Raw genomic sequence first — 15,000 nt, 5'->3', positions numbered from 1 at the left:
AAGCGACAGATGTCAACGCACTGAAAAAAATAAATGAAAACTTTGACCTTTCATTTCTCGGCGACAGTCTGTGTGCTTTGCAACACTATGTTCAGATCATTAAAAGTAGAAGAAGAAGAAGAAGAAGAAGAAAGCGGATGGCGATCCTTTGTCGTTTCTTCCTGTAGTTTAGGTTGTTCAAGTTTCTCGAACTTCTGTCCCCCCCACCCCACCCCCTCCCCCTCCTCCCCCAACCTCATTACCAGTCAAAAGAAAGTTCTGATACGTTATTTGTGTTACGCTTGTCTTCAGTTTTGTCCCGGAGTCCGTCCGTCAGTCATGGTGTAAAGCATCGCTATTTGAAAACTTGATTAAGGTTTCGGTGGGGTTTTTTTTTGTTTGTTTTTGTTGTTGTTTTTTTTGGGTTTTTTTTTTTTTTGCGGGGGGGTTGCGTGGACTGAGCGAGACCGACTTGTGTGAATTGGCCTTTTTTTTTTTTTTTTTCGAAATGTTGTTTGGATTGACTTTTAATAAACATTACCTGGGTTTTTCTTCTACTGGTTTTAGGAACTGACGGGTTATCAGCCACGAAATGGCCACTTTGTGGTCAGCTGGGGCAAAAACAGCATGATTTGATTCAGTCATGATATAGACAGATCAAACACAAACACAAAGACAGAGAGAGAGAGAGGGAGAGAGAGAGAGAGAGAGAGAGAGAGAGAGAGAGAGAGAGGTAGGTAAGTGATTGAGTGAAAGAATGGACAGCTAAACGTAAGGAAGGAGAAAGCTAAACGTAGAGACACGGGCAGCTAAACATAAAGAAGTAGGCAGCTTAACGTGACAAAGTAGACAGCTAAACGTAAGTAAGGGAACAGCTTCACGTATAAAAGGAACAGCTTAACGTAAGTAAGGGAACGGCTTAACGTAAAAAAGGGAACAGCTTAACGTAAGTAAGGGAACAGCTTAACGTAAGTAAGGAAACAGCTTAACGTAAAAAAGGGAACAGCTTAACGTAAGTAAGGGAACAGCTTAACGTAAAGAAGGGAACGGCTTAACGTAAAGAAGGGAACAGCTTAACGTAAAGAAGTAGGCAGCTAAATGTAAGGAAACAAACGTCTTAAGAGAGAGACGGACAGACAGAGACAGAAACAAAAAAACAGAGAGAATGAAAGGAAAGCGAAGAAAGTAGTCTGTCAGACAGGCAGATCCCCCCATTGGTACATTCACACAGTACAGAAAAAAAAAGCTGGTAATTATGCCAACTTGTCAGCACATCAGGGCGATAGGATTTCTCCAGCATCTGATGTCACAACCTCCATTTTCTTCCTCTTCCTTGGCTGTCTGACCCAGATCCGGCACACTTCGGGGGAGGTGGGGGTTGGGGGGAGGGGGGGGGGGCGATACACAGCTATCCTATGCATTCCCCCCCCTCTCAAGTACCCCTTGCAGCAGCTGCGTTCCAGATCGATTCTCTCTCCATGACTGCAGCCAAGAGTTGTTTGTTTTTATTTCGTTTCCGTGTCCAGCAGCTAGCTAATGCTACCCACACTCGAACTGGTTTGTCTGATATGGCCTGTTGAAAAGGACGTTACTTACTTCTTTTTTTTTTAAGTCCAACTTTCAACTTGGAAAAGAAAGAAAAAAAATTAGTGGGTAGTTCTGACCCCTACTCCAATGAATCTCGTCTCTCCCGCGAAAGTAAAGTTCAGTCTCTGGAGGACCATGGAGTCAATGCAAGTTACAACTTGCTTCTTCCTTCTCCTCTGTGTGTGTGTGTGTGTGTGTGTGTGTGTGTGTGTGTGTGTGTGTGTTGTGGACATCGCTCAGTTTCTCGAAAATGCTATATTCTCAGACACCACACAGTCATGATCATCAAATAAATGTCTGCACGCAATGAACACCCAACTCTAGATATCCCCCCACCCACCACCATCCCCCCACCCCCAGTCCCCCGTCCCCTCCTTTCTCCCCAGACCATGATGTCATGACCCCCATGTGCCCCCTCGCTCCCCCGCGCCCCCCTTGCCCCTTCCCCCCACTCCTCGTCACACACACACACACACACACACACACACACTACCACACTTCTTATTTCTACATTCAGTCACACGCAGCCAACGTTTTTTCGCCCCTCTCCAATCAACACTTTTTATCTCCCGCTGAATCGGAAACGGCACTCAGACCGGGTGACACTATAGTCCTTGCTAGTTCAATTCATGCCCAATGTCCTGCAGTCTCGCTCCAACATACAGGACCCCAAATCAAATCTGTCTGTCCCGGAATTGGCATTTCTCTTGAATTCACGCACAAACCTGACAAGTTGGGTTGTTGATTTTTTGTTTGTTTGTTTTTGTTTTTTTGTTGTTGTTGGGGTTTTTTTTGTTGTTTTTTTTTACCATGAAAAGCTGAGAAAACGCTCGGACAAAAGAGATGGGGTGTTGTTTTTTGTTGTTGTTTTTTCAAGGAGTGACAGGAATGTCGGTGCAGTTTATGCAGTATTATTATTACAAAATGTCAGTCTGACGTTTTATTTCAGCTTCTATTCTGAACATGTATTACCTATTGTTTAGGCACATGGTTTTGGGTGACGGAGCAACTCTTGTCATATTTCATATTCATTGAATGTGTGTTTGGATTGTTTTGCTGTATTTTCCTTTTGTTATTCTTTCTGAAAGGGGGTATATTCCCATGCATATATACATGCAGGAAAGCTTTCAGAGCAACGCAATCACTTCGAGCAACGCATGCTCTCCACCCACCCCTGTGTGTGTGTGTGTGTGTGTGTGTGTGTGTGTGTGTGTGTGTGTGTGTGTGTAGAAGGTATTTATTTAGTAAGTCGCTAAATAATTCTTCCTGCACGGTGCATGGATGTGTACACGAGGCCTCTGCTGTACCTATATCGTTCTTAGAAGTAGACAATTAAAATATTGTTTTGAGAGAGAGACAGAGAAGAGAGAGAGAGAGACAGACAGACAGACAGAGAGATGAACATTTCGATAAAAACAACTGGCAATCAGCAAAAATATCTCCACGTTATACCAGCAGGATTCCCTTCCCCCCCACCTCCCCTCCACCCCCATCCCCTAGCCCCCAACATCTGATTTGACAACCTCCACTTCTTCCTCTGCCCGAACTGTCTGACAAAGACCCAACACAATATTTATACGAACAGCAGAAATAATGTTCGCCCTCCTTAAGTATCACTCACGGTTCGGAAACAGCAACCGGGTCTTTCAAAAACGGCGGTATTATTGTCAAAAGTTCTGCTCCCGTGTCTAATAATTGTTCTCGAGTGGAACTGATTTGCACACTCTGTGCTGGGTCACACCTATTCCTTTTTTTTTTTTTTTTTTTTTTTTAAGCTTTCTTTCCTCCAGGAGAAGAAATCAGTAGGCCCACGAGCACATGCATTGGTCGTTTCTTCAAAGTTACGCTCAGTCTCCAGAGGACTACAGAATTGATGCAGTCAGGTGGGTTTTTTTGTTTTGTTTTTTTGTTTGTTTGTTTTTTTTGGGGGGGCTTCCTTTACTTCTCAAGCCATTGCTGGGCGAAAGTCCGTCCCCCCCAAAACAGGAAGGACATAGATGTGCACCATCTGGGCTCTTCCGTGGTTGGTACACCCAGAGTGCTGGAATTTAGTTTTCCTCAAGGACCAGACAGACAGTAGAAAACTAAGACTTATAATTTTTTTTTTTCTTGTATGCTTTGCTGGTGTTAGAATTGGTTGGTTCTGATCAAATAAGCTATGGAAATCGGCTATGGTTAATGTTCCCCCTCTGATGTTTTCCATAATAGATTTATCATGGGCGTGTTTCTGTTGTCTGAGGATACATTGTAACCCAACACCCACATGCACGTCCCTCTCTCTTTGTAAATATATATATATATATATATATATATATATATATAGAGAGAGAGAGAGAGAGAGAGAGAGAGAGAGAGACACACACACACACACACACACACACACACACACACACACACACGAAAAGAGCTAAGACGATACAGTCTATGACATCCATTAATACATTTGCATCAGATATCATTAGTGTTACGGAATCAAAAGACAAGCAAATTGCAAAAGTACCTACTTTTTCACCAGTCCCTGAATGGGAGCAGTGTAAAGCTACCTTTGACATGGATTATACAGATTTATCCAAGAACCAGTCACCATTTTTGTTAAAACCTGAAGTGCTCTCACATATAGAAAATCAATATTCAAATTATCTAAAAATATACACAGACGGATCTGTTCTAGAAGATGGTAATTCAGGAGCGGCTTTTGTAATTCCTTCATTTAGAATAGAAAAATTATACTACATTGGTAGACAATATTCCATTTTCACAGCTGAATTTATAACCATACTTATGGCCTTAAATTATATTTCAAACATTCCGAAAACTGTAAGTGAAATTTTATTATGTGTAGACTCAAAGGCAGTATTACAAGCTATATAATCTCTAAATTCAAAGAAGCGAATTGAGATGACAATGGAAATAAAACATATTATTCATCAACTGACAAAACAGGGCATTAAAATAACTTTCTGTTGGGTACCTTCGCACTGTGGAATATCTTCAAATGAGTGGGTAGACCAAGCAGCTAGAAGAGCAGCACGTAATTTCGAAGGCGCAATACAACTTGACATCCAGTTAGATCTACATGAATGGATTAGCTGTATAGAAAATGTATCTAGAAATCGATTTAAGAAATTACTTATAGATTCAAATAATCAATATTACCAATGTTGTGTAAACACAAAGAATGCAGCTAATCCCAAACATTTTCTAAATTCGACACCAGCAGCACATTCAAGACAAATTACAAGTTTAATGTATAGACTTCGTTTGAATGATTATTCATTGCTTAGAATGTTTTCAGAAATTTTAAATTCCAGTCCAGTTGGTATCCTCCTTTGATGTATTATATTTAATACTGTTATTTATATTTACATTGTTGTAGGTTAATACTTGTTGATATGCATATACATATTCTCCTTCCCATGACAACTCATTCAATACACACCACAACCTCTTTAGACTTTTTCTTATAATATACTTTTCCTCTGATACATAACATGAACCTTTTTTTTATTTTTTATTTTATTTTATTTTTTTTACAGTAATATTCACATGCATTCCCTTTCCTTTATACACTACTTTACTCCTTTCCGTCTAAAAACACTTATAGTGAATAGACGTTAAACTGAAGAAAACACACACAAACAAACACCACCACCACCACCACCACCACCCAAACACACAAAACACAAGAAATGTTTGCTATCGAGCAAAAATCTTTACCGACACGGGTGCCAGGATTTGACAGCTGCAGGAAAGTGTGATTCCTGTTTTATACCAGCCAGGACTACCAATACAGAGGGTCCGTACGGAACACAAGCCCCACGATGGGGTTTCCGTGTAGAGAGGGACTGCCTGATTGGTCCGGATGACACTTGCGAATCGTATAAGATGTTTTGATTGGCTGAACACTCGACGGCCCGTAAGGGTGGAGAATGGAACGTTCGTGTTGGTTGGCTGCCACTTTCGTGTTTTGGATTCGGTCTGCTGACGGCAGCTTTTGACAAATCGAAGGGTTGTTGTTTGGAACGGATGCGTGTTTCAATCATTGTGGGCGGTTTGATTTGTTTACTGCCACAAAAGAAAACGTTTTAGCAGCGGTTGTAGCAAGAATCGAAGCTTTTTAGTGGTCGCAGTATCGCCTCCATCAGCAGCAGTCTAAATTTGTATTTTTATTTCTTTTTATCACAACAGATGTATCTGTGTGAAATTCGGGCTGCTCCCCCCAGGGAGAGCGCGTCGCTACACTACAGCACCACCTTGTTTTTCGTGTGTTTTTTCCTGCGTGCAGTTTTATTTGTTTTTCCTATCGAAGTGGATTTTTCTACAGAATTTTACCAGGAACAACCCTTTTGTTGCCGTAGGTTCTTTTACGTGCGCTAAGTGCACGCTGCACACGGACCTCGGTTTATCGCCTCATCCGAATGACTAGGGTCCAGACAACCACTCAAGGTCTAGTGGAGGGGGACAAAATATCGGCGGCTGAGCCGTGATTCGAACCAGCGCGCTCAGATTCTGTCTCTTCCTTGGCGGACGCGTTACATCTAGGCCATCACTCCACAAATGAAAGAAGAAGAAGAATACTGTGCTGTCCATGCTTTTGAAAAGTTTCTCCACGATTCAGTATTGTTTTCATTGCAGAAGTCTTTTTATATTAAAGCGGGTCGACAATTTGTTTCACGTGTGTGTCTGTTAAAACTTCACAATTTGGCGCACCGCTATTTTGTAACTGATCAATATCTAATTTAGCAAACTGACCATCTCTCTCTCTCTCTCTCTCTCTCTCTCTCTCTCTCTCTCTCTCTCTCAATGCCCGTAATCACCCTCTTTCAAAAACAGACACTCCCCACCGCCCCACGCGCCACCCCCACCCTAAATCCTAACCTTTTTTTTTGGTGGATTCTAGTACATTGAAAAGAACAAAGCAATCAATCAGACCATTGCCATGCTTCTGAGATAGAACAATACGGTCTCTGATGTAGTAAGCCTTGTTGTTCGGGATTTTGTTTTTCGTTTCTTTCTTTGTTGTTTTCGTTTTTCATACTTTCTTTCTCACCTTTATTTTTCTCTTTCGCGTGTTTGCTCTGTGTGTCCGACGACCTAGCTGTCTGCCTTCCAGTATGTTTTTCTTTCGTTTCCCTCCCTTCCGTTCTTCCTTCCTTACTTACTTCTTATCCTTCTTTCTTACTTTTTCACTTCATATCTATTTTCTTTTCCTATAAAAAAAAAAAAAATAAATAAAATAAAAACGCATTTGTCGCACGCCAGCCCTGCCCCACCATAGAATTTCTCTTAAAAGCCCGCAACTAAAATGTGTTCTTTTTAAAAAAAAATGTCTACAATTACTGTTCCCTCCCTCCCTTCTTTCCTTCCTTCCTTCTTACTCTTCTTTCTTGTTTTTTTTTTTTTTTTTTCCCCTTCACATCTGTTTCTTTTCCTGCGCATTTGTTACACGGCAACCCTGCCCCACCATAGAATAACTCTACACCCGGTACTAAAACGTCTAAAAATAATAATAATAATAATAATAAAAAGAAAAAAGACCATTTCTATTCCAAAGAAAACTGAAAACCCCGTACCGTACTCAGACTCTATTAACGTCCGAATCTGGAATAGCTTCAAACAAACAAATAAACCTTCACCACGGTGTGTGACTCTGCATGCCTCCACCCATCATACCTACCCACCGCCCACCCTCCACCCTCCAGTGAACGGAAACCCCCAGTGGTACCCAGACTCCAGAACTGACACCGAGTGGAGACCGTCAAAGTCAGCAGCCTCCTCAGCCTTCCCGGCCAGCACAATCGCTCTCCAAGGTAAAAAGCCCAAATCGAATTGATTCGCGCAGTCTGGAGTGCGTCGTTGGGACTTGAGGCTGGACTGGACAAGTCAATTCCACTCTATGAAAGGGAAGAAGGTCTGGCATCAGACAGAGTTGTTGAGAAGTGAGATGATGGATGAAAGGGGAGAGATTGGAGAAGGAGGAACATGAGAAGGAGGAAGAGGAGGAGGTGGAAGAGCAGGAAGAGGAGGAGGAGGAAAGTAGGGTAGGGTGGACAGTTATGCTAGCTGCGATTCGTAGCAACCTGAGAATTGGTGTAGATGGTGAGGGTATGGGGGGAGAGGGGGGGAGGGAGGAGGTTGGGCGGTGTTGTTACTGGTGACAAGGGGTGGTGGGTATAGGTTGACAATAGTCTTGCTGATGAGTTGAGATTGTTAACAATTCTTGTCTGACACACATTTCTTTTTCTTCCACCCCCCCTCCCCCAATTTTAATAGTTTTTGTCTCATCGATGATAAGAAATGACGTTCATTGGCTATGCATGTCTGTTTCTGTCGGTCTCTCTGTTTCTGTGTCTCTGTCTCAGTGTATCTGTCAGTCTGGACAGGTTTATTCCACTGTATGAAAGGAAAGTTCTGGCGTCAGACAGAGTTGTTGAGAAGTGAAATTATGGATATAGGGGGAGGGGGGAAGGGATGTAGGAGGGGGGGGGGGAGAGGAGGAGGAGTAGGAGTGTGGGGTGGGGTGGACAGTCATGGCGGCAGCGTTTCGTTGCAACCTGTGAATTGGGAGTGGATGGTGAGGGTGTTGGGGGTGTGGGAATGAGGGGAAAGGGGACGGTCTCTGCAGGCCTACAGGAGACAAGGGGTGGGGTGGGGTGGGGGGACAGGTTAACAATAGTGTTGTTGATGAGTTGATGTTGTTAACAATTCTTGTGTGGCACACTTGTTTTCACTTATATAGTGAATAGTTTTTGTCTGGTCAATAAAAAAAAATGTTTTTTTTTAAAGAAGAAGAAGATAAAGTGACGTTCATTGTATATGTCTGTCTGTTTCTGTATCTGTCTGTCTCTGGGTTTCCCTCTGTCTGGACAAGTCAGTTCCATTCTGGGAAAAGAAAGAAGGTCTGGCATCATTAGACACAGTTGTTAAGAAGAGAAGCTGTGGATGAAAGGGGAGAGGGGAGGAGAGGTGTGAGGAGGAGGAGGCTGAGAAGGAGGAGGGTGGGGTGGCGTGGAAAGTTATGCTGGGGCCGTGTCGTTGCAACCTGAGAATAGGATTAAGATGGTGAGGATGTTGCTGGGCGGTGTTTGTTACGAGTGACTAGGGGTGGGAGGGACAGGTTGACAATACAGTTGTTGATGAGTTGATGTTGTTGACAATTCTTGTCTGGCACACTTGTTTTCACTGTGGAATAGTTTGGTTTTTTCTGATCGATTAAAGAAAACAAAAAGTGACGTTCATTGTCTATATCTATCTGCCTCTGTATCTGTCTGTATGTATCTCTGTCCTTGTCTCTGTGTCTCTGTCTGTCTCTCTGTCTCTGCCTCTGTGTTTCTGTGTGTCTGGACAAGTCAGATCCTCTCTATGAGAGGAAAGAAGGTCTGGCATCAGACAGTTATTGAGAAGAGAGACAATGGGTGAAAGGGGAGAGGTAGAAGAAGGAGGAGAATGGAGTGGGGTGTGAACAGCTATGGTGGAAACGTTTCGCTACAATACGACCTGTGAATAGGTGTGGATGGTGGAAAGGCATGGGGGGGGGAGGGAGAGCGAGGATGGATTGTCCGGGTGGTAAGGGGAGTGCGGTAGTTTACAATGGTCTTGTTGATGTGTTGATATTCTTAACAAATATTGTGTGGGGAGGGGGTTCTTTTTTGTACAGGAGATATAGGGTAGCGGGAAAAGTTTGGCAAATGTCTTGTTGAGGAGTTCATGTTCTTAACATTTCGTCTGGCGTACACACACTTTCTTGAAAAGTTGTTGTCTAATCGAATAAAGGAAAAAAGAGACGATGTTTAGATGTTCACGATCTATGTATATATGTAACTCTGTGTATATGTCTGTCTGTCTCTGTCTGTTTCTGTCTCGGTGAAGTTTAGTACAATGGTGTCATAGGATATGAGAAAGCATTCCTCAAAGCATTTTAGAAACGCGTGGTGGACTGTTGTATACAAAACTGCTCTAGCAAATTATAGTGGAGTGATGGCCTAGAGGTAACGCGTCCGCCTAGGAAGCGAGAGAATCTGAGCGCGCTTGTTCAAATCACGGCTCAGCCGCCGATATCCTCCCCCAGCCCCCCCCCCCCCCTCGCCCCCCCCCTCCACTAGAACTTGAGTGGTGGTCTGGACGCTAGTCATTCGGATAAGACGATAAACCGAGGTCTCGTGTGCAGTATGCACTTAGCGCACGTAAAAGAACCCACGGCAACAAAAGGGTTGTTCTTGGCAAAATTCTGTAGAAAAATCCACTTTGATAGGAAAAACAAATAAAACTGCACCCAGGGAATAAACAACAAAAAATGGGTGGCGCTGTAGTGTAGCGACGCGCCCTTCCTGGGGAGAGCAGCCCGAATTTCACACACAGAAATCCGTTGTGACAAAAAGAAATACAAATACAAAAACAAACATATGGTTGTGATAGTTATAAAACACGCCGTTCCTTTAAATCAATGTCCCAAGTAGAAAAACAAATATTCATCTGATCTTAACATTTGCAAAATACATGTTATCGTTTTATTAATTGCAGATTTACAGTACACGACCGTAACTTTAGTCAGCGTTTAAAGACTTGGAAAAAAAAACAACTGTACATTTTGTGGAGGGAACGAAGACAAATTCGTGACAATTTGTCCACAGTTATGAGAAAGAAACATATATCCAAACATCCGCACAATTCAAAGACCCCCCTATTACCATACTGGCTTCAAAATGAAAAGCAGCATTGTGACAAGAGGTGTAGCAATTTTTATTCAGTATGCGTTGCAACAGAGAGCAGAGAGCTTCCAGTCATAAATGAAATACATGTTTGTAAATCATCATCATATCGTTAGCTTATTTTAGTTACATCATCAGCATGTCCTTAATGATCATTGCTGTTCGTTCTGCTCGAGGTTTAGTTTATATGTGCGTGTGTACAACACGTGTAACCAGATGCATGCAGGTCGGTGACCTCACATTAAAAAAATATTATTTATATATTTGTCTTTTCCTCTGCTTGTCTGTGTGTGTGTGTGTGTGTGTGTGTGTGTGTGTGTGTGTGTGTGTGTGTGTCCTCCCTCTCTCTCTTTCTTTCTCTATGTTTTTCTGTTCTCTGAAGGCCCGTCTCTCTCTGACATTTCTCTCTCTCTGTCTGTCTGTCTGTCTGTCTGTCTGTCTATCTCTTTCCCCCCCCCCCTCCCCCCCACCCAGTGTCTTCTCTTCCTTTTACTGGCTCCCACACTTCCCGTCCTTTTCTTTTTTTCTCTCTCCTTTTTTTTCTAATTTAATCTGTCTCGTAAGTCTCTTAGTTTCGGAAAGTTTGTACATTTTTTTCTCACCCTATACTAGGATCGACCATCGCACCAGAACCCTATGAAGACATACCCCCCCCCCCCTTTCCCTTCCAAACCACACACACACACACACACACACACACACACACACACACACACACACTCACACGCACACACGTCTTTCTTCCAAACCTTAATGTCACGAACCCTATGCATCCACCAACTTCCCCCCCCCACACACACACACACACCCCATCCCACCCACTCGCGCTTCTCACAGTCGTCGACACTATATTTTCCACCCCATCCCCACCCATCCCTCACCCCCATCCCCAACTTCCCCCGTATCCTGCGCAGACAGTACTCTTTTTTTTTTCTTCTTTTTTTTTTTTTTTGCAACTCCTCCGCTCATCACATTTATCCCGAACGATTCGGTAGCAAGTCGTCAGACAGTGGATGTCACGCAAGTGTCTTCTTCCATCCTGACTTAACTCCTTCTTTGTCCCGTGTCCCAGCTACTACATACAACCCGAGAAGCTGCAAATCGAATTGGTTTTGTCTAACCGGGAAATCCCGTTGGCAACAAACGACTTCGTTTCCACCTGTAGAAAGGAAAGGATGTAACTGGCCCCCAAAGCTTGAAATGTATGAACAGATGGTTGACACTGTGGAAGGGACGAAGGTGCCAGAATATTTAAGACGTTCGTCTGCCTATACAGAGTCCGTGAGGGTCTGGGTTCGAATCCTGCTCTCATCCTTTCTCCCAAGTTTGACTGGAAAATCGAACTGAGCGTCTAGTCATTCAGATGAGACGATAAGCCGAGGTACTGTGTGCAGCACGCATTTGGTGCACTGAAAAAGAACCCATGGCAACAAAACTATTGTCATTTGGCAAATGTATGAAGAAAAAATCCACTCTGATACAGTGATAGTACACAAATATATATGCATGCACTCAAGGCCCAACAAAGCGCGTTGGGTTATGCTGCTGGTGTGGTTTAGCGTTTATGGATTTATCCGAATGCAGTGACGCCGCCTTGAGAAACTGAAATTGACGCTGTGGGTTTGAGTTTCAGTTTTCAAGGAGGCGTCACTGCGCTCGAACAAATCCATATTCGCTACACCACATCTGCTAGGCAGATGCTTGAAAGCATCGTAACCCAACATGCGTGTCCATGCATACATGTATATATATCTGTGTACCTATCAGAGCGGCTTTCTTATGCATAATTTTGCCAGAGGACAACACTTATTTTGTTGCCATGGGCTCTTTTGTCAATGCGGCAAGGCAAGTGTGTGCTGTACACGGGACATCGGTTTAGTGTTTCATTCGAATAACTAGATCCTCAGTTTGATTTTCTGGTCAAGATTGGTAGAAAGGGCGAGAGCGGAAGTCGAACCCAAACCCTCACGGACACTGTTCTGGCAAATAAGAGTCTTCACCACTCTGCCACTTTCTCCCAATGACAGTATGAAACTATTAGAGTCAGGAAAATTTCACGTGAAAATAAAACCCACCTCCCAAAAGGAATGTTACTCAAGAGTAAAAAGAAAGAAAAGAAATTTTGAAACACACACACACACACACACACACACACACACACACACACACACATATATATATATATATATATATATATATGTGTGTGTGTGTGTGTGTGTGTGTGTCTGTGTGTGTCTGTGTGAGTGTGTTTATATATATATATATATATATATATGTGAATCATATGGAGAGAAGGAAAAAAGACAGAAAAACGAAAATGAAGAAGCAGGCGTTTACAGGACGCCTGCTTAAGTTTACCGACCTTTTTTGTTTTGTTTTGTTTTTGTTTTGTTTTCAAAAGTTGAAGACACTGTACCATTTAGTTTGGGCATTAATTTGTGCAAATAACCTAATTCCTCGCTTGTTCTGTTGATCGTGTGTGAATGTGCGGTTTTTTTGTTTTTTTTAGTGTGTGGTGTTAATGAGGCATGCAAGCCTGTGTATGCATAACTTTGTTATGAATTGTAAATGTCACGATCTCCTTTAGTAATAGAAGAAAAAGTAGTAGTAGTTGTAGCAGTAGTAGTAGTAGTAGTAGCAGCAGCAGCAGCAGTGTAGGTAGTAGTAGTATTGTTGTTGTAAGTTATTCCTTAATCGTTGAATGAAAAAAACAAAAACAAAAACCACACACACAAACGATTTTTCCGCAAAACTAATCAATTCATAATGCATCCCACTCGAGGTTTTATGAAAAAGAGAACCAAATCTGGAAAATGCATTTTATTACAAAAAATGGTGATACGATGCATGCAGGTATGGTATCCATTCATGTATGTCTATATGTATTCATCTGTTGTTGTTTTTTTGTTGTTGTTTTTTCAGATATAATATATTGTTTTGTTGTCGTTTTCTGGTATTTTGTTTTCACCTTCTTTCGCAAGAAGACTAGAATTTAGCATATTATGAAACGTGTATGTTTAGCGTTGTATTCAGTAGTTACATAGAAACGTTAAAGAGGGTTGGAAGAAAGGAAAGAGCGAGCTGACGATAACGTTCAGAAAAAAAAAACCAAACAAACTACGATCTATTAAAATTACTGCCCTCAGACCCACACTTCAAAGTGACTACATTCAAATGAGAGAGATCATTACGCAAATACCGTTTCAGTTCGTGGCCTTTCAAGCAGAAAGTCAGTTTACTAACAAGGACTCTTCATGACTACTTCTGAATGAGAGATCATTACGCAAATACCGTTTCAGTTCGTGGCTTTTCAAGCAGAAAGTCAGTTCACAAAGAAAGGACTCTTCATTACTCTTTGAGACGTTGAGTTTCACTAGAGCGCTAAGTTCTCGCAGCCTTGACAATACAATACACTCCCCCGCAAAAGGTGGACACCTCCTGTGGTGTCTCAGTAAAAAACGCACGACACGACACAATACACAGACGAGGAGCACCAGCTCTAAGCTGCTCAGCCAGCCACGAAGGACTCTTGTAGCCGACGGGGCACCACTCAGCCGTGTAAGGGCCTCCTGATCTTATCGGGCTTCATTAGCCTCTGAAGACCGCTGGCAGCCTGAGCTAAACCACCAGTCAACAAGGCTTGTCCGGGCTATAACTCTATCGATTCTCTGCCGGCTTTGGGGGATTAACCCTTTTACAGACAGACACACACGGAGACTTGGCCCGGGCCAGCATTAACTCATGTAGTGCCACACTAGAAGGAGGGAGTGGGTGGTGAGGGGGGTGTGGGTTGGGGAGGGGGGAGGGCGTGGGGGTAGGGGCTTGGGGGGCGGAAGGGGGGAGGGCTGCAATCGGCTTAAAAGGGGGCGGACATCCAGGGGGCGATTTCCTGAGGTGATCGACTGGATCTTCTTGGGGAAGCAAGTGGCCCGTTAGTTCCACGTTCATCGAATTCCAAGTCGGTCTGTCCTTCTCTCTGTCTCTGTCTCTGTCCCTGTCTGTCTCTCTCTCTCTCTCTCTTTTCCAGGGCTGAAGGTCCATTCAATTCGGTTGTGTTCGTCTGGACAGGCCGGTCATTTAGGTGTCCTGCTCACAATGAATTGGTCGTCGACAGTATTCTACGTCCTACTAATGTTGGTAATAATGTCGGTCTTTCGTCGTTCAGTCTGTCCGCGTTGCCCTCGTGGTGTTGTTAATAACGCGTGTCTGGTATGAGAGGCTACAGCGTGTTGGCGTTGGTAATAAGTGTCGGCCTTTTGTCGCTGTCCGTTCTGTTCCAAGTCCTTTTTATTCATTGTATCTATCTAAACATAAAATGACCTTTTGTGTGGGGGCGAAACTATTGTGTAGACATCTGAAGCTGTACTTGTTTTTCCGTTATGTGGCCACATACAAAGAATGTGGGTAGTGGTAGTGGAGGAGTCATATAATAGGGTATATGTGTATGCGTGTGTGTTAAAGAATGTGTGTACATGTGCGTGCGTGCGTGAGTGTGTATGTGTATGTGTGTGTGTGTGTATGAGTGTGTGTGTGTGTGTGTGTGTGTGTGTGTGTGTGTGTGTTTACAAAATTCAGACGAAATAAGATGAGAAGCAGACAGACAGACAGAGAGGGAAAGAGAGAGAGAGAGGCGGGGAAGAGAGAAAGTCAAATGATTCACACACACACACACACACATACACGCACGCACGCACGCACGCACACACACACACACACACACACACAC

The 15,000-nt window shown here is 43.1% G+C and overlaps 1 protein-coding gene across 2 annotated transcripts in view; it reads right to left on the bottom strand.

Moving 5' to 3' along the window:
* Positions 1-15,000, bottom strand: part of LOC143282433 (zwei Ig domain protein zig-8-like) — a 429,025-nt gene that overhangs the window by 249,722 nt on the left and 164,303 nt on the right. The window lies entirely within an intron of this gene.

The sequence above is a fragment of the Babylonia areolata genome, chromosome 5, assembly GCF_041734735.1.
Source record: "Babylonia areolata isolate BAREFJ2019XMU chromosome 5, ASM4173473v1, whole genome shotgun sequence".
NCBI lineage: Eukaryota > Metazoa > Mollusca > Gastropoda > Neogastropoda > Buccinidae > Babylonia > Babylonia areolata.
This window is presented reverse-complemented; position numbering and strand designations above follow the sequence as displayed.